This window comes from Magnolia sinica, chromosome 16 (assembly GCF_029962835.1).
Source record: "Magnolia sinica isolate HGM2019 chromosome 16, MsV1, whole genome shotgun sequence".
Lineage (NCBI taxonomy): Eukaryota > Viridiplantae > Streptophyta > Magnoliopsida > Magnoliales > Magnoliaceae > Magnolia > Magnolia sinica.
Window position 1 is genome coordinate 69,779,793 of NC_080588.1, and position 23,408 is coordinate 69,803,200.

Sequence of the window (23,408 nt, forward strand, 5' to 3'; positions counted from 1 at the left end):
TTTAGGTGGGCCTCTAATTTTAGGCTCCTTTTTTTTGGAGTGCTGATGTGCCCACCATAGTGTATGTGTTATATCCATACTGTTCATTCATTTTGAGAGATTATTTTAGGGTATGTGGACAAAAATGAGACATATGTAAAGATCAAATGGACCACACTATAGAAAGCAGTGGAGAGAGTGACGCTCACCGTTGAAATTTTCCTAGGACCCGCCATTATGTTTATTTGCTATCAAACCTGTTCATAAGGTCATAAGGATATGGATGAAGGGAATACATAAATATTAGCTTGATCCAAAACTTTTGTGGCCACCAAGGAGATTTCAATGGTAGGCGTTCAATTTATGGTGTGATCTACTTCAGCTCTGGATCTATCTCATTTTTGGGATTACAAACTAAAATGATCTGGAAAAATGGATGGACGGTATGGATCTGGAAATCTTCACCTTTGGATATGAATCGTCTCATTGACTGTTGTTTTGCGGGCCGTTGATCAAGGGCTTAAGATCTTCTAGTCTTGAAGATTTTTTAACTGATCACCATTCATGGTGGGGTTAATAATATAAACGGTTTGGATCATTGAAAAGTGGCCACGGATCCAGCGACTATATTCCGTGAGTACATCTACACCGTCCTTTGGTAAATTAGACTAATCCAAGTAAATGTTCATATGAATTGAGAGTTATTTAAGTCTTGTAATAATAATAAGAAAGAGGGAGCGGGATGCCAAAGTGGCACACGTGTGATAGATCCCAGACGTTCGTAAGATAGGTCCTTCCATACATGGTGGGTCCCACCTGATAAGTGGTTTGGAACTCATACATGCATGCTACGTGAACACCTGGAAGTACACTTAAGAGGACTTTGCCGGAATAATATCCATAATGTTTATGCAACTGCTTCAGACCATACACATGGGCTCCACTTTGATTGATCTGGGCCGTCCACTTAGTAGGCTCTCATGGGTTGCCCATGGCAAAAATGACCGTTGATCAAACGGTTACTGTGGGGCCCACCTTGATGTGTTTGTTTAATCTCTACGATCTCATCCGTTTTTCCAGTTCGTTTTAGGCCTTGAGTCTAAAAATGAAGCAGATACAAATCTCACGTGGACCACACCACAAGAAAGAGTGGTGATTGAATACCCACCATTAAAATTTTCCAGGGCCCACCATTACGTTTAGCTGGCATCCAACCCGTTGATAAGGTCACATGGAGTTGGATGAAGGGAAAACACAAATATCAGCTTGATCCAAAACTTTTGTGGCCTTCAAGAAGTTTTCAAATGATGGTCGTTCATTCACCCTTTTTTCCTGTGGTGTGGTCCACCTGAGAGTTGAATCTGCCTCATTTTTGGGTTCCTGCCCTAAAATGAGCTAGAAAAATGGATGGACAGCGTGGATATAAAACAAATGCATCACGGTGGGCGCCACGGTCATCGTTCAACCACCAGTCCGTGTCCATTCTTTGGTGCTATCTTTTCCATATGGATGGTCCACAATAGGGCCCCACAGATGTAGGGTGTAGATCATCCATGTGGCCCCCCTACGACCGGTAGAGGAGGCACATACCAATACTGTTCTGTGTCCCGCAGTGCCTCAGCTGTTCACCCTAAATAACCTCTTGAGACAATCTCCACCGTACAAAAGGTGTCTAGCACTGTGGATGGACATTGTGAAAATCCCGTGAACGAATGAACCTGATTGACTAATCCATGGCCTGGAGGCAACATATTGGCAATTGGATGGTTAAGATTACCTCATTCGATTGGGGGTTGAAGTCCTGTCTGGTCCGTGGGCTTAACAAGGCCCATCTAACTGGGCCCAGTATGAAAGGATGGCCGGCCCGCTTCTGTACCTAAGTCAGCCCAGCCAGAACATTGATCCTTTATTGCTATCTCGGACCCAATCTCAGCTACTGATGTTATTGTGGCTGAAATGGCAAGCCCATTCCATCAAATACAAGGTTCGATTAGGGATGGCAATGGACCGGATTTGGGGCGAGCCAGTGGACCACACCCAACACTATGGGCCCAAGGTCATAGCCATGCATGGGCCTAAGCTCGTTCCAGTTGCCCCATATGAATGTTAGGACTAGAGCCGGGCATCAAGTCGAGTCGGACCGAGTTAGGGCTGACTCGACTTGATTTGGTTTTGAAATAGGCCTGGCCCAAACTCGATTCAACTTGATACCAAGTCTCGCATGTCTGACTCGATCCGAGTTCAATCTAGCCTGGATTGATCCGGACCGAGTCTGATCAAGTCAGAAGCACCGAGTCGGGTGGAATTGCACCGAGTCGGATTGAGAGATGAGGGAGGGAGGAAGTAGAGAGGAGGGTGATGGTCGCAGGTGGTTGTCGGGCTTGGAAGAGGAAGAGGAGGAGGATGATAGAGGGAGAGAGAGAGAGAGGTTGGGATTGAGTCGGGGTAGGGTTAGAGAGTCAGGTTTCAGATTGAGTCGAGTCTAACTAGATCGAATTTTGAGTTGAGTCGAGTTGAGTTACTGGGTAACTTGAACTTGACTCGATTTGACTTCAGATTAAACGAAGCTTACTCGGTTCGGACCAACTCACCCATTCAGTTTGGGTCGAGTCAGATGAGTCGAGTTAGCCTGATCGAGTCATCCCGCGCACACATCTACTTAGGGCGTGATCTAAAAAATGGGACAGATCTAAACTCAAGTGGACCACAGACTACCGGAAAAAGGTGAGGATGAAAATGTCCAACATTGAGACAGTCCCGGGCACCATGATGTTTATATGTCATACAAACCGTTCATTACGCCATTCTAACTGCAATGAACGAAACCTACAAACATTAGCCTGATCCAGTACTTCTGTGACCCCGTAAAGGTTTGGACGGTGCACATTCCATCTCCACTGTTTCCAAGTAACGTAGTCGTCCTTATGGACGGGGTGGATTTCTCACGGACATCCATGCGAGGGAGTGGGGCCATTTTCGCACCTCGAGATTGTGTAATACACACGTGGCACATGTGTATCATGATCCGAACCAGTCATCTTGTAGGCTCAGCCTTCGATTAGACCCGTACCAAACTAGCTATGATTGGACCATCTTAACCATCTAATAAATGGGCCTTTCCTTAATCAGAGCCGTTCATCTGTACACTACAAATCAAAATGCTAGAATCCTCCAAACGTTGTGATTTTTGGACCAGGCCCATTAATGAATGGAAATACATGTTTTGGATCCCATCCATGTGTCCCACGTATTCAGAAAGACATCGAGGCACAAGAGGAACCGAATCGGCTCCCACACGCTTCTGAGAGCCGTTTACATCCACACGCAGGCGCATGCGCCAGATGTGATACGTGTATGATATCTCAGCTTTCCGTCAGGTGATCTGCATTTAGATGTTCTGGATTAAAAATCAGGCCTGTTCACACAAATCAATGGCTATAAAGAAATCTCAACCGTCAACTGATTTTATACACCGTGCCCCACCTAAAGAGTCAAACTCTAATTTTATATGTACAAGCTCTAAACACAATTTTCAACCTGATAGAAAGCTCAGATATCACACACGTATTTCATACTTGCACGTGTGATTGAGTGTGGAATTAGCAAATCTCTAAATTAAAAAAAAAAAATTACAAGTTAAAAAAAATAATAATAATAAAAATCAATGGTTAATATTCAATTTACATGATGAGAGTTGAGTGGGGCTGAATCGGCTGATCAGACTCATGGGACAGAAGTTCTTAGTGAGACCCACCTAATGAATGAACCAGATCCACTTGGATACTAGTGTGCTACTGGTGGAAAGCAGAGAACTAAATGGTTTTGTCGTTTAGTGCTTTTGATTGTCTCCTCGGCTACTCGGCCAAGGCAGAAAACGACAAAATCGATGACATGGCCAGTCCAGAAAAGATAGTATATAATTCTCGATTGTACAGTACACGTTCGTCGCCCGTTCTGCACAATTCGAGCAAACGGTTCATCGATCTGAAACGTTGATGTGGTGGGCCCCATAGTGGATGACCCATTCAAAAAAATTTCTTCAGATTTAAAGATTCTAACTATAAGATGTGTGCATTTTTTTGTTGAATGGGGACCTTATTTCTTTCTTGATCATTTCTTTGTTGGCCCCACCTATTGAAAAGCATCAAGATTTTTCCGTATTAGAGCTTTTTGGTGCGTTGGTTTGGTACACATCAGGACTATAATATCAACGGTTTAGAACCATAAATCAACGGTCCCCGCTTCCGGTAGAATCTGTCAACTCGAGCATTATCCTTCTCAAAATATTCCTATTTTTTGGCGATTTTCTCTTGAAGTTGATGGCATGTTTTGGCGGGAGGATGGCTGGAATTCATCCCCACGTGGCAAAAGGATACGGAGGGATTGGTAGCCGTTGGATCTGCGGTCATATTCAGATATACGAACTGTTGATCGTCAGAAGTAAAACGACATAAATGGATTCTTCCAAAATCTTATAAACTTTCGAATTAGTTTGGAGTGAGGGATTTAATAGAAATTTGCTTAATAATTTTAATCAAAATGATAAATCATTGTAATTGGGGTCTGTTTGGAGTGAGGGATTTAAACATTAACGTATTAATGTAAAAGTGTAACAACTTTAAATCCTTTTACTTGCATTTGATAATGCATTATCATGTTTGGTTTATCGACAATAAAATCTTAATAAAGATTTTTTTTTTTTTTAATTTTGTTGAGTTATCAAAGAAGTACATTGATGTGCCTGATCGGAGGACTTAAGGTCCCGGTATGATATTAGTGATTGCTCCGATTTATTAATATACAAGCCTTTTAGATAGATCATAGTGAGATTGGTGGTTGATCATGTTCTTATAAAAATTAACATCTTCAATGGAGCATCTTTAATTCTTACTAGTTTAGCCTTATGCCAAAATTGAAATGATCCAAGTCAGTTTTGTAAATCTTTTATTAAACAATTAATTTTATGATCATCATATGTATTATTTTATAAAAATAATAATTTATATTCATTTTTGGGTGATCAATCATTAACATGAGATATAACACTCTTAGGAGTAATGCAACATGTAGAATGATATGTATATATACTATGAGATGTGAAAAAAGTTCAAATTTGATCGATTTTAACTAGGTCAAAATCCTTATGAAGTTAGGGAAGTACAATGTGCATGTTGATGTTTAAATAAGCTATGAGAATTGTCATTGAAAATTTTATTTATTGAAAGAAAAACTTGGTAGCATATATTACAAGACTATAAAGATGAAAGAGCAACATAGTAAATCCTAGTCTCTTAGGAAAGTGTTTTTTTCACATAAAATAAAAACCTTAATGTAGTTAGCTCCAGAGAATGAAAAAACCGTCTTCAAAATTTTCATAAAAAGTACACTTTTAATATCATAGGTCATGTTAATTCATACATGCCTAGCAGTATATTTGATTTTATCATACTTTTTCTTCCACCATGTAAAATTTCTTTTAATAGTTATCCACAATTCAAATAATATTTTTCATGCAAGCTACCCCATGCGAGCATACGTTTGCTACACATGCAAAAAGTTATTAACGAATTAAAAATTAAATTGACAGTGGTCCAAATTTGATAAACACGTGTGCTCCAAGTCATGAATTGATTCATACGATATTTTGGCTAAGTAAATAGTGGACCCACCTTATTTAGGGCTTTGATACCTCATTATCCAGGTTGTTCATCGGGCTAGTCCACTCTTCTTATGTCAATGAACGATGGACCATTAGAAAAAATATATATAATGGCCAATTATCCTGATTCCACAAACATTTGGTCTACTGGATGAGTAGTTGGGCTTGATCAATTTACAATTTAGGCCAAGGCATGATCATATTTTGCCCTACCTAGTAAGCAGTCCAGATCTCACATGAGCATGAAATAGACTAAGAATTGGTTCAGGCACATATTTTAAAATGGACAAGTTGGATCTATTACCCTGGCAATTCATTTTATTTTTTTTAATCATGCCCCTGATCAATTCCATCGACAGCCCTAGGCTACTCTCCCACACTATCCCAACTTTTTAGGATGGATGAGTCCACCTATTCTCCATGATTTTTAGTTAATTTTGAAAATAGAGATTCGTAACTCTCCTAAAAATGGTATTAATTGCATTATCTCCAAGCCTTGATTAATGCACCTTTTATCCCAAGGAATTGTCTAATTGTTGTCTAAACTCAAAAACATCAGGATTTCCTTTTCAAGTTTTTTATTGATTATTTTATTTCTAGCATGTATAATTTATTATCTCTTTCTTATAAACCTATCAAGCAAACAATTGATTATAAAATCTGTGAGTTGCGAGTTCAAATACGAGATGTCTACCAAACAAAAGACTGATGAAGGTGTGTTACAATTTAGAAGATAACACTTCTCAGGTCCATGACTTTCATGAGGGGCCGTTTAGTTACACCCAAGGTCTTGTCTGTAAACTATATGTGGAATAGGAAGGACCGTGTTATGCATTAAAATATGGAGATCAGATGAGCGAGACAACATATCTTGTTGAGACGCCATTGTTGTATACTTGATGTCATAGTCTTTTGCACCTTACACCTTTAGAGAAGCACTATGATGGAAATAAAGCTTTTGTTGTATGTAAGATTGGGGACACTGTCCTATTTATATAAATCAGAGGGTTGAGGAGTTTGAAACCCATCAAAACTATTCTCCCTAAGGTTTCACATGAATTTGGCAATCCCAATCCCATTAGGATACTTTCTGTGTATCACAATTCTAGCATACTAGTACCCCTTACACAATTTTAAATGCATCACAACATATTGAGGTCCACTGGTACTCCTGATCACACTATCCAAACCTTCGAACAATCCAGACTGTTGATCAATAAGGCCCACCTTATAGAATTCTTGCATTTTCATGAATAAATTCTTCGAGGTAAACAATATGCTCCTAATTCATAAACGCAGCTTTTGCTTGCTAACCAAGAAAAAATCTTCTTTACAAAGGTTTACTACTTTTTTTTAAGATAGTTTATTTTAAAGATGAGGTGTAAAAGTTAGGGCTCATTTGGATTCCTATAAAATACTTTAGTTATAAAAGTACTATAGGTAAAGTGTTTATAAGTAGTACTTTTTGGATAGAAAATTTGTGTGTAAAATTTTTACAAGTTGTATTTAAATAAGTTGTTGGTAAACACCTTTTTTTTTTGTTGACAGAAATTTTAATTTTTATTACAAGCCGGGGGTTATACATGCAAAGATATTATATATAGTAGTTTGTGCTGGTTGATACAAACGCATTGTTTGTGGGGCTTATCTTCATGTGTATAATACATACACATATAATCTATCCATATGTGCATTCCTTGATGCTCTCCTAGGGCTTTGGCAATGGTACATGGAACAGTTGAGATATGACAACCACCATAAGAAAATCTTTCAAATTGTGTGTGAGGCCCATTGTGATCAGTGCAAGACATCCAATCTATCCACCATTTGCATCTCGTGATGCTCTGTTATAAGCATGTAGACACCCACCTTGCACAAAACCTTAGGATCTAGCCTCCCAAAATAAACCAGAATTATGGGATAATAAAGCAATGAAATAAATCAAAGCATAAACCACACCACACAAGAGATTTTTACATGGAAAACCCTCAAAGAGGTAAAAACCACGGGACCTTGTCCAGATCAACAATCCACTATGAAGTAAAATGTTACAACATTCTTCACTGATGTAGGAGTGGATAATCAATAATAGAATAAAAGAAAAACGGAGAGATCTCACTGATCACGAGGATGTAGAAGCACTGAGATGTCGACTCCGAAGTAGATCCCTTCTACACGCTTCCTCTCTCTCTCTCTCTCTCTCTCTCTCTCTCTCTCTCGCTCATCTGTGATAGCCCAAAACCCTATAGCAAGCCCGGACAAAGCTGGAGGAAACCCTCTAGCAATACCTCAGAAAGCCCTAGGCACCCCTATATAGAGTTTAGGAAACTCTCCCTTCCGCATCCTGTTGCGAAAGGTCACGGATTTCCACAGTTCGCACAAGATCTAGATTCAAATCTGCGTAAGTTCGGCTAGTCGAGCCGAGTCCTCGACCAGTCGAGCACCTCCCTCGACTGGTCGAGCACCTCAGAGGAAAAACATTGGATGGTCGTTAGACTTTAAGTCGAGCCCCACGACCAGTCGTTGGATTCCTAACGAAAAACTGGTCAGGAAGGGTGGGTTTTCTTCAAATTTTGCATGGCCCATTGTACCAGATCCATTCACCGTCTATCTTTCTTTTGGACGATCAAAAATGGATCTCCGGGACCTTTTGAAAATTTGCCACCTATGCATGAGTGATATGGCCCTTGTGATTCTCATGGACGGTCCAGATCTGTCTTTTGAACGATGCATGGGCCCCACAACTCAAAACAGGAAGGCTAGCGTCCGTCCGTTACACGGACGCTGGAATGCTTTCCATTTCATGGAAGGAGTCTCGGTCAAAGACGGTCAAACCGTCTCTACGTTTGCCGTGCACGGCTAGTGCACTTGTGCACTATGCACAACTGTCTCATATGGGATCCACATTTGGTGTTTGTGATAAATCTGCACCATTCATCTGTTATATCATCGAATTTAAGGGGTTGAGACCAAAGTTGAAGCATATCTGAAGATTAGGTGGGCCCAGAATCAACTGTTTATGGGCTGATCTGACAGTTGTGCCACTTCCAGAGGCATCCAATGGCTGAAATTTTACGAGTACGGTTAATTTATAGCCCTCAAGCCATGTATGAATTTTCGAGCCAAACAGATGATGAAAACCCAGTGATCTTGCATTTTGGCTGACTTTCAGGCCGCTTGAGCTTCAGTTTCTCGATTTTCGCGTGGCATGTAAATCTATTGATCTCAGTCCTCTGGAGTCCCCTCCAATGCCTTTGGTGTCATCAGAGTGTTAAATCTATGCTTTATCATCCATTTTCAATCTAAGCTCGTAAGTACACTCTGCATCACAAACATGATTAAATCAGCCATTAAATGGTATTATGTTTGTAGATCCAAGTAATAACTGAGGTCTACTATGCAATATTTGACCCTCAACACAACCCCCAACCAGCATCTTGCTAGTCCGAGCAAAGTATGCGAAAAATAAGTTAAGAATTACGAGACAATAATTTCTAAAAACTTGAGTGATTTTTATTTTTAAAACAATCAAGATACTAGAAGTCTAAGATTCATGAATGTTGGGCTTTACATTCCCTATACTCAAGCACTCTGTAGATTTCATAACCAAGATCAAAGTATTAATCCAACAATCAGAAAAATTCTAAACATTGAGTTCCATGGGTGTATCGTGTAATTTCGGCTTATCATTAAGGTTCACTTCTTAATTTCATGATATTATCGGTAACACTAAGATAATTCATAATAACTAAAACTTTCCTCACGGATCATCTTTTCATTAATCGACCTTTGATATATATATTTTTCATTAAAATACCGCAAAGGGGAGGAATCAAATCTTCACCTATAGGGAGCAAACCTATGATGAAGACTATTGCCCACCCCTTTCCACCGGCTACTTTGGGAAATTGAACCTTCAGCTATAGGGAGCAAACCTATGGTGAAGATTATTCACCCAATCCTTTTAATTTTCTCAGGCTAGTTCCTTTCATGCTTAGTGAGTACTAAGTAAATCCTTCAATATCAAACTGAAACCTTAATGTGAAAGCGAGATGTGACATGTGAGATCATAACTCAATCAATGTTTACAACTTCTAATTTTGGATTAACAATTCAAACTTAATTATGCAATCCAACAGATACTGAATCCAAGCGTCTTAAATTTCCTACATCATGTATCTTGAAATTCCAAGTGCCCTAGATGGCTGTCAAAATCCCTTCGAATTCACAAGAAAGTCCAAAAAATTTAAAAATTTCCACAATTTTTGTTCAAGACCAAGAAAATGCTGATTAGGTCACCTAATCTCCCACCCCCAACCTAAAATCTACATTGTCCTCAATGTAAAAGATATGAGCATGCAATGCACTTGGGACAACGAAAAGTAAATATGAAGTGATGGGAAGATAGTACCTGGATGATGAATCGAGAGACACTTTCCAAGAGATCGCAGCATGGGCGTCGGTCAGCACGAGAGAGAAGGCAACACAAAAATAACAAAAATAAAATCCTACCTATACCACTTTCGTAGGTGCTCTCGATTGCATTTAGCGTATGCAACAAGCCTTTAAACCCCTAGGTTGCCCCTAGTGGACGAGTTGTAGTCTCGTGAGGGTTTGCAGTAATGTTACCCACAAACATTGAACTAACTAATGATAAAAACGAAATGAAATGAAGAGCTGGGTTGCTTTCCAGGAGTGCTAAGTTTACCGTCTTCAGCCAGACAAATAAAGCAACTACCCTAGTCCTATGAAAGCGATAAACCTACCTATACCTCCATCAGACTAGGAGATCAATCCTGGTAAATAGGAGCAGTCAGGAGCATGGACATGTCCTCTGGATTAAATTTCTCGACAAATGGTTTCAATCGATGTCCATTGACTTTAAACTCCTTGCCATTGTTGGGACCTCTTATCTCAACGGCTCCATGAGGAAAAACAGTAACAACAATGTAAGGGCCGGTCCAACGAGATCGAAGCTTATCCGGAAAGAGATGTAATCGAGAATTGTACAAAAGGACCTTCTGACCAGGCGTGAATGATTTTCACAAAATGTGTTGGTCATGAAATGCTTTCATCTTGTCCTTGTAAATTCTCGAACTATCGTACGCATCATTCCGGATTTCCTCAAGTTCATTCAATTGAAGTTTGCGTAGCGAGCCAGCGTTGTCCAGATTGAAATTAAGATTTTTGATCGCCCAGCACGCTTTATGTTCCAGCTCCACAGGCAAGTGACAAGCTTTCCCATAGACAAGTCTAAAGGGAGACATTCTAATAGGGGTTTTAAAGGCAGTACGGTATGCCCATAAGGCATCGGTCAATCGGATTGACCAATCCTTACGATCAGGGTTAACCGTTTTCTCCAAAATGTGTTTAATCTCCCTATTGGAAATCTCAGCTTGTCCACTTGTCTGAGGATGGTATGGGGTGCTCACCTTATGAGAGATACGTATTTCTTCATTAAGCTCTCAAATGGTTTATTACAAAAGTGTGAGCCCCCATCACTAATGATGGCTTGAGGCATTCCGAATCGAGAAAGGATGTTTTCTTTTAGGAATTTAATGACCGTGCGATAGTCATTAGTTCGACACGGAATCGCTTCGACCCATTTAGTGACATAATCCACGGCGAGCAAAATATACAGATTTTCAAACGATTGGGGGAATGGTCCCATGAAATCGATGCCCCAGCAATCAAATGCTTCAATGATAAGGATGGGATTCAAAGGCATCATATTTCGACGGGACAATGCTCCCAATTTCTGACAACGCTCACAAGTATTGTAAAACTCATGAGTGTCCCTAAACATTGTGGGCCAATAAAAGCCACACTATAGAATCTTAGCCATGGTCTTTTTAGCAGAAAAGTGACCACCACAAGCCTGTGAGTGACAAAAGGAGATGACGCTCTGATGCTCATCTTCTGGCACACATCTCCTTAGGATTTGGTCTGGATAATATTTAAATAAATAAGGATCATCCCAGAAAAAGTTGCGCACCTCGGTGAAGAATTTCTTCTTATCTTGCGCAGTCCACTGTGTCGGTATGGTACCTGTAGCAAGATAATTAGCAATATCAGCGAACCAAGGTGAATGGGAGACTCTGAACAGTTGTTCATCAGGGAACATGTCGTTGATATGGGTCGTCTCAAGGGAATCAGAGGTATTAAGGCGAGAAAGGTGATCGGCCACAACGTTTTCTACTCCCTTTTTATCTTTAATTTCCAAATCAAATTCTTGGAGTAGAAGGATCCATCGTATCAGGCGGGGCTTAGAATCATTCTTAGAAAGAAGATACTTCAGTGTCGCATGATCTGTATAGATAATGATCTTGGATCCGATCAGGTAGGACCTAAATTTGTCCAAGGCGAACACTACGGCTAAGAGTTCCTTTTCCGTAGTTGAGTAGTTCACTTGGGCCGGATTTAAAGTCCTACTCGCGTAATGGATGACGTAGGGTCTCTTATCTTTTCTCTGGCCTAGAACCGCTCCAAGAGCATAGCATGATAGGTGCAGTGGTTAACGTGCCCTTAAGCTTGGTGAAAGCTTCCTGGCATTGCTCAGTCCACTCGTACGGAGCATCCTTTTGAAGAAGATTACATAAAGGACAAGAGAGGAGACTAAAGTCCTTTATGAATTGCCTATAAAATCCTGCTTGTCCTAAGAAGGATCGCATGTCTCTGATGTTCTTGGGTGGAGGTAGGTTAGAGATAAGATCAATTTTTGCCTTATCTACCTCGATTCCCTTGGACGAGATGATATGCCCAAGGACAATTCCCTTCTGAACCATGAAATGGCACTTCTCCCAATTAAGTACCAAGTTCTTTTCTTCACATCTTTTCAGCACACATTTAAGACTTTCCAAGCACTTGCTGAAAGATGGACCGTAAACAGAGAAATCGTCCATTAAGACCTCTAGATATTGCTCCACCATATCAGAAAAGATACTAAGCATACATCGCTGAAAGGTGGCAGGGGCATTACATAGTCCGAATGGCATCCTTCGATAGGTAAAGGTGCCGTAAGGACATGTAAATGTGGTCTTTTCCTGGTCTTCGGGGCTATCTCTATCTGGTTGTAGCGCGAATACCTCAAGGAATCAGTAATAGGAATGACCAGCTAACCTTCAGGATCTGATCAATGAATGGTAAAGGAAAGTGGTTTTTCCTCGTGACGGTATTCAACTTCCTGTAGTCAATGCACATTCTCCAACCAGTAGTGACTCTAGTTGGCATGAGTTCATTATTAGCATTGGCTACGATGGTGATTCCAGACTTCTTAGGGACCACTTGAGTTGGACTCACCCATTGACTATCCGATATAGGGTATATGACACCCACGTCCAATAGTTTAAGAACCTCGGCCTTAACCACTTCCTTCATGTTTGGATTTAGTCTACGTTGTGGTTGCCGAGCGGTTTTTGCATTATCCTCAAGATATATGCGGTGAGTACAAATCGAGGGATTGATTCCCTTGAGGTCCGCTATCGTCCATCCCAAGGCTCCTTTGTGCTCAATGAGAGTAGATATGAGCATACTCTCTTGTTCTTTCTCCAGGTGGGTAGAGATCACCACCGGGTATGTCTCATCTTGACTTAAATAAGCATATTTCAAATCAGAGAGCAAAGGTTTTAGATCAAGCTTCGGCGGCTTGAGATTAGGTGGTAGAGGCACTATATTGGTTTGTGGCAATTCTTCAAATTGTGGCCTCCATCGGTTAACTTCAAGTACCGGTGCAGTATCAAGCAAGGCGCACGTCTCCCTAATCATGTCATCATCAAAGTTATGGGAGTGGGCCAGGCACGTCTCTAGATGGTCGGAGGATAAGGTTAGAGGTGTCGTATCTTCCACGAAAGAGTCAATCATGTTAATGTCGTAAAAATCGTCATCCTCCTCTAAGTTTCTGCCATTATTGAAAAAGATGTTTGATTCCAATGTCATATTCCCAAAAGACATAGTCATGACACCATTCCTGCAATTGATAATTGCATTTGAAGTGGCAAGGAATGGGCGGCCAAGAATGACGAGAATCGTTTTCCCATTTCAGTCAGGTGTCCAGGATGATAAAATCTACAGGGTAGTAAAATCTATCGACCTGGACTAACACATCCTCAATTATCCCTCTTGGTACACGAACAGAGCGATCAACAAGTTGTAGTGTGGTCAGGGTGGGTTTTATCTCACCCAAATCTAACTGTTTGTATACCGAGTAGGGAATCAGATTTACACTCACTCCTAAGTCAAGAAGTGTGTGATCAATTCGATGGTTCCCGATTACACATGATTGGTTGGGCTACCGGAATCCTTGAATTTCTGCGGCACGTCTTGCTTCAGGATGGCACTCACTTTCTCAGTCAAGAAGATTTTCTTTTGAATAATTTGCCGTCTTTTGGTCGTGCATAAGTCTTTAAGAAATTTGGCATATGAAGGAATCTGTTTCACGACATCAAGTAGAGGAATATTAACTTTCACTTGTTTCAACACCTCCAGAATATCCTGAGAGTTAGAAAGATGTTTTGGTGCAACCAACCATTGGGGGAACGGAGCAACTGGCTTCTCTAGAAGTTCCGGTTCTAATTTTTGTGGGGCATCACTAGATCCATCATTGTTGTCCTCTTCTGGTTCTTGAGGCTTTTCGGGCCTAACCGGAAGAGTTTTATCAATGATCTTTCCACTCCTAAGAGTGGTGATGGATTTAGCGTGCCCCATCTGATTTGAAGAGCTGGGATCACTAATCTCGTACTGCGGTTTAGGATTGGGGAGAGGTTGTGCAGGAAGCATCCCCTTTTCTATAACCGTCATACGAGAATCTATCTTTTGCATAAAATCTGTAATTCCCCGCATTGCCTGAGCCAGCTCTTGTATGGAATTTTGAACCGGTTCCTCTTGAGGTTTCACTTGATTTGGATTTTGATTGAAGAATCCTTAAGGGGTAGCCGTTTGTTCATTCCTCCAGCTAAAGTTTGGATGATTTTTCCAACCGGGATTGTACGTATTAGAGTTAGGTCCAGTAAAAGGTCTTTGATAGTTGTTTACGGCATTAGCTTGTTCATTCAACACTCCTCGAAAGGCGAGTATTGTAGGACAATTTTCAGTTGTATGAATGTTGCAATCACAGATACCGCAAACAATTTCATTAACCTTATCCTTCTTTCCTTCCATGGCCTCAACTTTCCTTATGAGCGTAGTCACTTTACACTTGAGATCATCCTCTTCTTTCAAGAGATATAAACCACATTTCTCCTTTAATTGAGTCGGCCTAGACGTGGTGTTCGACTTTGGGTAATAGTCTCATGATTGTGTTTTTTCAGCAAGACTATCGAGGTAATCCCATACCTCATCAACATTTTTATTAATGAATTCTCCATTACACATTGTCTCGACCATTTGGCGCATGGAAGATGTCAGTCCATCATAGAAAAAATTTGTAATGCGCCACGTTTCAAATCCATGTTGTGGGCATGAACTGACCAAATCTTTGAACCTTTTCCAACATTGGAAGAATGTTTCATCTTCCTTTTGGGCAAAGTTCATGATTGCTTTTCTGAGGGTAATCGTTTTATGATGTGGGAAGAATTTTTTTATGAATTCCCTCTGCATGTCGTTCCATGTGCCAATGGATCTAGGACGTAGTAAATGTAACCATGTCTTAGCTTTCTCTTTTAAGGAAAAAGGAATGAGTTTCAGCCTAATTGTATCCTCAGATACATTAGGAAAATATAATGTAGCTATAATCTCATCGAACTCTTTCAAATGTAAATATGGACTTTCTGATTCAAGTCCATGGAATTTGGGAAGGAGTTGGATAACTCCTGGCTTAATGTCCATTTGTCCTGTGTTTTCAGGAAAAATCATGCATGAGGGCGTACTCACTCCCGCCGGTTGTAGATAATCTCGTAAAGTACGAGGTGGGGGTGCCTGATGCACCTCATTCTCATCTTGGGTATCCTCCACCCTGGGTGGAAGTAGAGGAGGTTAGTCTTCAGCCATAACTTCAATTAACTCAGGGGATTTCGAGTGGTGTCTAGTCCTGCGATGGATAGTCAACCCCTCAGCCAATCCTCCTTTAGTCAAGAGACGTTGAGTGTTGTCACGGGCCCACTTGGGCATGAAACACTCGCAACCCTCAATCAAATTCAAAGCCTAATCCTAAGAAAGGAAAAGAAAATCTAAAAAGAAAGAGAGGTTTGGAAAGAAGTTACCAACTTGGAGTCCCTAAGTTAAAGACCTGAAAAAGAAAACAAACAAGTCAGTTTCTAAAGAGAAGGTCTAGAATTAGAAAATCTTTAAAAAAGAAAGATAGAAGTAAAATAGTTTCTAAAGGAAGAAGATCCTAAACTAGAAAGTAAATTACTAAAAGAGAACTAAAAAATAGAAAGTAGAGAAAGCTTACCGAATTAGAAATTTCTACCTTAAAAGCCTACACAATAGGAAAGTTAGTTTCTAAACAAAAATTCTACAAGTAGAAAATTTCTAAAAATAAATTAGGAAACAAAGTTAGATTCTAAAAGAGTTAAAATTAGAAAGTTACTAAAAATAAAATCGATAGTTAATTTCTAAAAAGGGAAATAACTAACCTAGTTTCTAAAAACAAAAGAGGAAAGTTTCTAAAAATAAATTATTTCCTACAAATAGGAGAATACTAGAATTAGAAAATTTCTAAACCTTAAACCCTAATTGTAAAAGTAGAAAAAGTAGAGAAATTAGGAAGGAATTACTAATTTAGAAACTTATGTCAGGATCTTACAAAACAGGAAAACAAGTTAGTTCTAGAAATCAAAATAAAAATCTAAAACTAAAGTTAGTCAAATTCTAATCTTAAACTAATTCTAAACCTAATTAATTTCAGAGAATCGCAACCGTCAGTCCCCGGCAACGGCGCCAAAAACTTGTTCACTCCCCAAGTATAGGGTTGTGATGTAGTAATAAACTCGGTAAGACCGAGGTCGAATCCCAAGGGACTGAAACCTATACGTTATCTAAAACTAGGTAGAAATAGAACTAGCCTAAGATGAAATTTAAATCAAATATAAATTGATGAATGATGGTGAGAGATTAATGAAAAACTTAAGAGAAATCAGAGATAAGAAACTAGGGATTCAGAGGATCCACTTATAGAGATCAGGGAGATCTTATGCCTGCTTCAAAAATCATGGAACTTAAACTGAACTTTCTCTGATATAATTTTCAAAGAGATGAAAGGTATATGAATTAGAATGGATTCAAACACCAAACCATGCCCAGGAGACAAAGTCAACAATAGAATTAAACTAATTACCAATCAATCAGATGATTATGCAGGTTAGGAAGGATACTGCCATCCAACCATGCCCAGGAGACGATGGCGAACAACAGGGCTTCCTGACGTCATAATCAAAAATAAGGAAAAAGAAATACTCAAAGTCATTGCAGACCCATTGTAATTTCAGTCATAACAGACCATTAAAAACCAAAAGCATTCCCTTAATTAAAATAAAATAAACATCAGTTCAGTCTAAACAAAAGGCACACGTATAAATTTTCCCATCAGACTACAAGCTTCACCTCTTAGCCCTAGCTAAGAGGTCTAGCCTAACATGAACATGGTGAGGCGAAAAGTCTTTCAAAAAGTATTAAGGAAGAAGAAATAAAAAAAAATAAAAACAAAGAAGAAAGAGAAACAAACTCCCACCGGCTACCCGTTGATCTCCTTGGAATTTTCTCTCCTTTTCAGCTTGAATCCCCTCTCCTTTATAGAAGACCCCCTGGCAATGGCTTCCGATCCTGTACAACTTCCGTCCGAAGTCTCCTTCCCGCACCATGAGAATTTTCAGAACCTGTTTACGCAGCAGAGTTCGCATGTGCAACAAAAGCGCAAAACGTCTTGCGTTTGGATCGAGTTTGCTCGGCTATTCGTCCAAATATCTCAAAAAAGACATCATGGATAGGGTTAGGGCCACATTTTTAATATATTGGATGGTCTGGATCATGCATCCGACCACCACCATGGACGCACAATGGCCCACAACGGCCGAATTTCACGGACGTGCGAAACAGAGCCAGCGCTTCTTGCGCTGGCTGTCGGTGGGACCCACTTATCGGCTTCGAATGATAAATGCACTCCGTTCTTTGGATTCCTGACGAAAAACTGGTTAGGAAGGGTGGGTTTTTTTCAAATTATGCATGGCCCATTGTACCAGATCCATTCACCGTCTATCTTTCTTTTGGACGATCAAAAATGGATCTCCGGGACCTTTTGAAAATTTTTCACTTAGGCATGAGTGATATGGCCCTTGTGATTCTCATGGACGGTCCAGATCTGTCTTTTGAACGATGCATGGGCCCCATAACTCAAAACCGGAAGGATAGCGTCCGTCTGTTACACGGACGCTAGAATGCTTTCCATTTCATGGAAGGAGTCTCAGTCAGAGACGGTTTGAAGATTTTTTCTTTGCCATGCACGGCTAGTGCACTTATGCACTATGCACACCCGTCTCATATGGGGTCCACATATGATGTTTGTGTGAAATCTGCACCGTCCATCTTCTGAGTCATAAAATTTAAGGGGTTGAGACCAAAGTTGAAGCATATCCGAAGATTAGGTGGGCCCAGAATCAACTGTTTATGGGCTGATCTGACAGTTGTGCCACTTCTAGATGCATCCAATGGCTGAAATTTTACGAGTACGGTTAATTTATGGCCCTCAAGCCATGTATGAATTTTTGAGCCAAACAGATGATGGAAACTCAGTGATCTTGTATTTTGGCTGACTTTCAAGCCAATTGAGCTTCAATTTCTCAATTTTCGCAGACCCCTGGTGTGTAATTCCGTTGATCTTGGTCCCCTAGAGTCTGTCCCTTGCCCTTGGTGTCATCAGTGCATTAAATCTATGCTTTATCATCCTTTTTTCAGTCTATTTGTGCTGGTTGATACAAACGCATTGTTTGTGGGGCTTATCTTCATGTGTATAATACATACACATATAATCTATCCATATGTGCATTCCTTAATGCTCTCCTAGGGCTTTGGCAATGGTACATGGAACAGTTGAGATATGACGACCACCATAAGAAAATCTTTCAAATTGTGTGTGAGGCCCATTGTCATCAGTGCAAGACATCCAATCTATCCACCATTTGCATCTCGTGATTCTCTGTTATAAGCATGTAGACACCCACCTGAAATGATAATAAATTGCTTTTCAGCTTTTGGCCAAGTTTCGATAAAAACTTCTTCAAGATAATTGGGACCCATTAAAAGACCATGTTAGTCGGACATCATACAATTTGGCCAATCACGGAAACAGCTGACAAACCAAATCAACATATCAAGGGACCGACCTATTTGATTCTAATCAAACCATTCAGACCTTTCGGAGACTTAAAACACACACCACTCCGATAAAACCATCATCAACCAATCTAGATGAATTGGTATTAAAGATCCTATGTCCGACCTAAAAATGATCAACAGATTGGATAGGTGAGCTAGCACCCAGTTGAAATCAGATAATGGTCAATTGTTAAAGTTGTCCAAATGCCTCAGTTGCATGCAACTTCTATTAGGTCACAATTTTCAAACTCCAACGATAGGGAAATCCAAATAGGCTAAGTCAAAAAAATTTCTAGCACCTGTAGAAGTCAACTACCCAATTGGATCGACCGACACTAAATCCAATAAAAAGTGAATCAAGGTCGTACATACTAGCTCCTAAAACTCTAGAAATCCCCTATAAAAGAAAATTTTGAGAAGAGGTCCTTCAAGGGCTTCATTTAGAAAATAGATACCCCTTTCCCATATGCCCTCTTTATCTTATAACTAAGGCTAACAACGGGCAAAAGTAAGCCTATAGCCTATAGGCGCCTTTCTAGGTCTATATAAACAGCACGCAACAAGCCTCCGAGAGTCAATAATCATTAGTAACAAGAGCATAAGGATATATGAGAGAGAAAACATTGCAGGAGGGTTTCTTGGGGTTTTGAGATGTGTCCATTTGAGGTTCCGACTACACTGAAACTCTGTCAACTCAAGAGAACTATCGTTGAATCTATTAAAATATAAGAGCATGCATGGTTAAAATCAGGGACATCTGACCATCGCTTTTGTAGAAAAATCATATTTGGTTTTTCATTTTTCTTCCCATCTCAAATCAATTTGCATCCCACTTCATGTATTCCAAGAACATTAGAAGCACACACTCACTCTTTTATTTATTTCTAAAATCCTTCTCTCCTACTTACATTTTTCTTTTTTTCTTTTTATTTGTGACGCGGGGGAGAACATGAAGGGATAAAGAGAAAGATCACTATCTTTCTCAAGTGAATAATACCTTGAATCCACACGACGTAATGGCTCTCGAATCCACAAGAGTAAAGAAAATTTAAAAATAGTTGATTGAAATCTCTCTCTCAAATGAGATTACAAAGCTTTAAATAATAAAACAAAACCCTAATTAAGAGTCATAATGCAAATAAACTGAAACTTCCTAACATAGTAAAAGTTATTAAAAATAAATTGTTCTAAACTTATTACACATTATGATTCCTAACATGATAAGAAGCAAACTCTACGAAAATACCAAATATAAAAACTCTAAGAATAAAAAGATACCCACAATCTAAAACTTACTAAAAAATAGTAAGTTTCTCGAAAAATGGGAGAATTGAGTAGGAATAAGCCGTTTTTTATTAAATGGAGTGACACAACATGCTTAAGATTGTTGGTTGGCCCCAAAACAAAATTTTAGTTGAAATTCATTAATCATGAGTCCCCTAACTCATTCTAAATAAAAAGTTATGTTGATTTACAGTTTGCATTCTAAACGGTAATTTTTCTCAATCCAGAATGAGTTTTTGTCGTCTAGACGCATCTATGGCCCAGTTACATCATGCCCCATGTAAGACTGGGCCCAAATTTGATGGATCGCGGCAGTCAACGGAACAATACGGACTAGGATACGAGTCTTACAATTTTGCCTACCCAAGGCTTTAAACCTTGCATATATAGTAAGGCTAGGCCCTGTTTATTTTCTTATGCCCATCTGAAATTTTAAATCCTATGAACTAAGGCTAGATATAAAATGCTGAAGTTCCATTAAATCTCTTAAAAAATCGTAAACCCCATCAAGTAGAGATCACATGTTATTTTTAGCATAAAACAAATGCCTAACTACTTCCTTTTTCATAATTGAGGTTATTTTTAAAAGTTACTATGTATATTATCCACGGGATAATATGAGTGGAGAATCATGCGACCCTCCAACCCATGAATAATTCTACAATTTCTATCCAATCATAGTTTGTAAAGTTTTATACTCCAGTTTGAATATTTTAACATGTAAATTTATATTTTACCCTATTTCACTAAACCAAAATTTGCCAAATGCAGAAAGCCACACAGCGCACTCATTGCAATGTTCACAATGATGGGGATTTTCTCCTCAGGCTCGACCGGTCAAGTGCCTCGCTTGATTGGTCGAGGGTGGTGCTCGACCAGTCAAGGCCTGGCTCGACTTAAAGTCCAGCGCCCAATTGTGTTATTTGTTCCGCGTTATTCGACCAGTCGAGGAGTTTGCTCGACCGATCAAGGGTCCGCTCAAACGGTCGAGGACCCTGCTCGACTAGTCAAGGTTACGCAGATTCAGTCCGGATTTGGTGCGGACAGTGTAAATTTGAGGCAAATTTCACATAGGTGCGGAAAAGAGTTTCCTAAACTATAAATAGGGGTCCTAGGGTTATTCTAGGGTAGTATGCAAGAGAGTTTTCTAAAGCTTTGTAAGGGTTTGCTAAAGGGTTTAGGGCTATCAAAGGTCAGGGAGAAAAAAGATAGAGAGAGAGGAAGCTTATGGAAGGGAGGTTCTGCTCTTAGAAGTAATCTACTTTGCATTTGACGTCTTAGCGCTTCTATGTCCTCGTAATTAGTGAGATCTCTCCGTTTTTCTTTATTCTCTTATTGTTCTTCCTCTCCTGCGTGAGTGAAGAAGGTTTAATCCAAGCCGTGTGTGCTTGTAATCAGTTGTAATGTTCTACTTCATAGTGAATTGTTGCTCTGGATAAGGTCCCGTAGTTTTTACCTCTTTGAGGGTTTTCCATATAAAAATCTCGTGTTATGTAGTTTGTGGTTTGATTTATTTAATTGCATTATTATCTCATAATTCTAGTGTTTTTAGGAGGATAGATCTTAAGGTTTTGTGCAACGGCCCCCCAACAAAGTGGTATCAAAATGTTCAAGTTGGTTGAATGGAGTGGGATCCGTTCTGAATTATGGATGGTGGCTCATCAAGGATGATCAGTCTCAATGGTTTTAACTGGACCATATGGAAGGCTAAGATAGAGGACTTGCTTTATTACAAGGACTTGTATTCTCTAATTCAAGGTATATCAGCAAAGTCAAAGGATATGTCAGATGATGATTGGAATAAGTTAGACCGGAAGGTAGTGGGGTTTATTAGACAATGGTTGGATGATTTTATATTCCACCATGTGTCTACAGAAACCTCAGTCGCTAGCCTATGGCTGAAACTACAAGGGCAGTATGAGAAGAAGACAGACGTCAATAAAATTTTTCTGATAAGAAGACTTGTGAATCTCAAGTTCAAAGATGGTGGTTCTGTTGCTGAGCACATGAATGAAGTCAGTAATATATTGAACCAGCTCTCCACTATGAAGATGATACTAGATGATGAATTACAGGCTTTGTTATTGCTTAGCTCATTGTCTGATAGTTGGGAGACATTAGTGGTATTTCTGAGTAACTCCGTGCCAGACGGAAAGGTGTCTATGAAACAGGTAACTAGTTATCTCTTTAATAAGGAGACAAGGAGAAAGTCTCAGGGGTCTACTCAGCAAGAGTCCATTGTGACACAAGATCGGGGGAGAGAAAAGAACAGAAAGGACCGGAAGGCCCGAGATAAATTAAGAGGCAAGTCGAGTGTCAGGAAGGATGTTGAATCCTGAAATTATGACAAGAAGGGCCACTATAAGCATAAATGTCATAAGAAGAATAATGACAAAAAAGGAAAAGGAAAGTAGAAGGAAGATGAGTTAGACTCCACTACGGTCACTTCAGATTGCGACGTTGTAGTTATTCTTTCAGCAGATCATGATGTTTATCTCACGGCTACGAGTCAAGACACCGACTGGGTGATAGACTTGGGAGCCTCGTTTCATGCGACTCCACACAGAGATTTCTTCACAAGCTACAGGTCAGGTGACTTCGGGACCGTGAAAATGTGAAATTCTGTCGTATCAAAGATGGTAGGGTTCGGTGATATTTGTGTGAAGACCGATGTGGGCTACACATTGGTTCTCAGGGATGTAAGGTTGGATGATGATGACTATGAAAGCTGATTTATTGGTGGGCGCTAGAAGCTCATCAAGGGTTCATTGATCGTAGCCAGAGGAAAGAAGTGTTGCACCCTTTACAAGGCAAGTGTCAGTGTGTACAAGGGTGGATTGAACACAGTGGAAGATTCAACTTTTGACATGTGGCACAGGCGTCTAGGCCACATGAGTGAAAAATGGCTTCACGTACTAGCGAGGAAGCAGCTCCTTCCAAACGTGATGGGTATACCTTTCAAAACATGTATTGATTGTTTATTAAGGAAATAGCATAGAGTTTCATTTGTTAAATATGCTTCTCATGTTAATAAATTGCATGCATTAGATTTGGTTTATTCTGATGTTTGTGGTCTTATGAGGATAAAAACCTTGAGTGAGGCATTGTATTTTGTCACTTTTATAAATGATGCATCTAGGAGGGTTTGGGTTTATGCTTTGAAATCTAAGGACGAGATCTT

At 39.8% G+C, this 23,408-nt stretch overlaps 1 non-coding gene across 1 annotated transcript; it reads left to right on the plus strand.

The window, feature by feature from the left end:
* The first annotated feature begins 15,077 nt into the window (after positions 1-15,077).
* LOC131230163 (small nucleolar RNA R71) lies at positions 15,078-15,184 on the plus strand. Its single transcript, XR_009163886.1, has one exon. It is a non-coding gene; the product is annotated as a small nucleolar RNA R71 (small nucleolar RNA).
* The last annotated feature ends 8,224 nt before the right edge of the window (positions 15,185-23,408 follow it).